The sequence below is a fragment of the Ictidomys tridecemlineatus genome, unplaced genomic scaffold (genome assembly GCF_052094955.1).
Source record: "Ictidomys tridecemlineatus isolate mIctTri1 unplaced genomic scaffold, mIctTri1.hap1 Scaffold_233, whole genome shotgun sequence".
Taxonomy (NCBI): Eukaryota; Metazoa; Chordata; class Mammalia; order Rodentia; family Sciuridae; genus Ictidomys; species Ictidomys tridecemlineatus.
The window spans coordinates 427887-431267 of NW_027522008.1; positions in this window are offsets into that span (position 1 = coordinate 427887).

Below are 3381 nucleotides of genomic sequence, written 5' to 3' on the forward strand. Positions count from 1 at the left end.
GCTCCAGAGTTTGCCGTGGCTTTCTGAAGCTGTGAGAAAGCGCCTCATAAAGAGCCTGTGGCCGATTGCAGTTTCCTCCAGGATTACAAGCAGACTGTGACCTGATGTCCCAACAATTCCACCTTCCTCCTCCCTGAGGCCTGGAGAGGAGTCCTGGGCTCATAAATGTGTGGGCTGCTGGGAAGGTCATCTGAACGTTTCGCCCACATCCTGCCAGGGCGCAGGAATAGGGAATAGTTCCCTCCAGAAGCATGGGCTGGCTGAGGAATCAAAGCTAAGTAGTACTCCTATGAGATGACCACCGGTCACAGAAAAGTAGTTTCAGAGTGAGGGCAGCCATGGGCCAAGCTGACCACACGGGTTTATCTTCTAACAAAGAAGGGAGCCCACGCTTGATTTATTTATATCAGAAAACATCAGAGATTTTTGATAGAAAATTCTTCACCAAAACAGGATAAAGGTAGGGGCAGGCAGGTTGCTCAGTTCCTAAAGGGTCATGCCATCTCTGGTGATGCTTGGGGACCTTTTGGCAGATGGAGGGGGAGTCCACTTGCAAAGGACGATCTTGATAGCAAGGATTGCAGCTGTAAGTCCCCAGTTGGTCCCCCTCGATGGCTTGTATGCTCTGAAGGTCCTCATGCATCTCATGGTGGCTTCCCGCAGGGACAGCCCACTGTTCACAAACCCTCTGGAGGGAGGCGAACTGGCCTGCTGTCCCCTCACCTGCTCTATTCATTATTCCTTGTTGCTCACACCTGGTGGTTGGGGATGTTCTTCATCACCTCAGAGTTGAGTGAGGCAGACAGTGGCCCCTGGTTAAAGACATGATGGACTCTGGAATTTTCAGCTTTGGCAGGCCAAGCGCTAGTTAGTCAGTTCAGTTTTTTCTCTGAAACTCTGGATATGGGCCTGATCACTCTGGGGGGTGCCATCTGTGACTTCTCCTTGGAAACTTGTTCCCCATGACATTTCACAATTCAGTGATTCACTGGGGATGACCTGATGCATGGAGAGCTAAGTACTCCAAACTCTTCTTGATTCCCTTCCTCTTCTGGATGGAGGCCATGTTCCTGCTAATGACTTGAAAACATCACCTTGTCTTTACTCTAGAGTTCTTGCCAGCATGACCCACATTGACCATGGGTCCCTTCTGTGTCCACCTCCCTACTCCTATGTAATGTAGACCATTTCCCAAGGGGTTGTCCCCTGGGGAGCTGAGTGGAGGAGGAGCTCCCGCCTCAGGAGCTCAGGAGATCCGGTAACCTGGACCCTCATCTTTCCTGGACAGTTGGGTGTTTCCCCCTCATCAGCCTCACACAGATGCAACCCCCTCTCTGGTGACAGTCTCCTATTTGAAGGAGGTCTCTCCTCAGTGCTCTTTGGGAAAGAGATTGAAAAGTTCTTAGAGCATCTAGATTTGGGGACTTCCAGGTGATCCTAAACCAGGACTTCTACCTTCATAAATATGGATCTGGAGAACGTCTGTTCACCTCTCAGGAGAAGTCCCAGTTAGATGGCACCAGAAATGCAGCTTGAGCCACACTGCCTCCCTGGGGCAGAGGAGAAGGAACCATGTTCTGAATATATTTTTATCATTTTGTCTCTTTATGTAAGGCTCAGATGAGGCGAATCAGTGATGTTCACTCAAGGCAGATGGACATTTATGCAATCCAAGACTTCTGCTTTTCAGGGTGTGTGGGTGGTTGGTATAGAAACACTTCCATGAGTTCAACAAATACACTACCAGTGTCATGCCACATTATGGACAACCACAAGAACGAGAGCCTAGTTGGAATGAGTCGTACTCCATGTAGGTATAATATGTCAAAATATGCTCTACTATCATGTATATCTAACAACAACAAAAAAATAGAGTATATACCTGTTAAAAACATGCTTTGTAATGTATACATACGAAATTACATTATATACATATTAATTTATAAAATGGCTGTTTAAATAAAGAAAAAAACAAGAATGTTGGCTAACATGAGGCAATGCCGGTACAAGGCCAGATGCAGCCCAGTGCACAGGTAGATTTCCCAGGAAGAAGAGGTTTCCAAGAGGGATACCAAGATACTCAGAAAAAACAAGGACCCTTCTTTTTGCTTTGGTTATGATGAAGATGAAATATGAAATGGTTGATGATTTTAATGAAGAGACTTTATAGTTAATTAAATGGAAGCCAAGGTGGGTTTGGGAGTCAGGGAAATTCAAGGATTAATCATGGAATAAAGCCAGCTTGCTAGGTTTCAGGATTTGTTACATGATAAGAAAGGATCCAAAGAGCAGTTAAATTGTGGTAGTGCTCTTCTAAGTGCTAAGTAGAATCAAAGAACTAAAAAATGTTGTCTGAAGAGAAGGTACTTTTTTTTGGTACTAGGGATTAAATCCAGGGGTACTTAACCACTGAGAAAAATCTCCAACCATTTTTATTTTATTTTATTTTTATTTTGAGACAGGATCTTAATAAGTTGTTCCGGGCCTTGCTAAGTTGATGACGCTGTCTTTGAACTTGCAATCTTTCTGCTTCAGCCTTCTAAGCTTAAGGAATTTTTAATCTATGGTGTGTTTTTTTTTTTTTTTTAGAGAGAGAGAGAGAGAGAGAGAGAGAGAGAGAAATTTTTTTAATATTTATTTTTTAGTTTTCAGTGAACACAACATCTTTATTTTATTTTTATGTGGTGCTGAGGATCAAACCCAGCAACCGGCGCATGCCAGGCAAGCACATTACTGCTTAAGCCACATCCCCAGCCCAAATCTATGGTTTTATAGTGAGGAGGGAATGGAACACTAGCTAGAGACTGGGGGAATCCTTATTCCACTGCATCCAACATAGTGTCTGTCTCTCTCTCTCTCTCTCTCTCTCTCTCTCTCTCTCTCTCTCTCTCTTTGTTTTCTCATCCAAAAAGTGAGATTGTTGAATAGTGAAATATTTCTGGATCTCCTAATTCTATTTCTAATTCTTTGATCAAACTTATTGTAAGTGAATAGTTACAAAGTAATTTTTCCATAACTATTTACAATTTGATCTTCCATGACTGATTCATTTAGGTGTGTGTGTGTGTGTGTGTGTGTGTGTGTGTGTGTGTGTGTCTCATTAGAATAAAGGTGTTTTTGAAAGTACCCATGAACGTTGAGCATGTTAGGTTAGCAAGGCTATGTGGATGTTCTTTGCCTCTATCATCGTTATTCTATAGGGTTGGGACCACAGATATTTAAAAATTAAATTAAACCACTAATTATTCTTTTCTGTTGGTACTAGAGATTAACCAAGATACGCTTGACCACTTAGTTACATACCCAGTCCCTTTTTTTTGTATTTTTATACAGGGTTTTACTAAATTGCTGAGAATCTCATTAAGATACTGAAGCTGACCT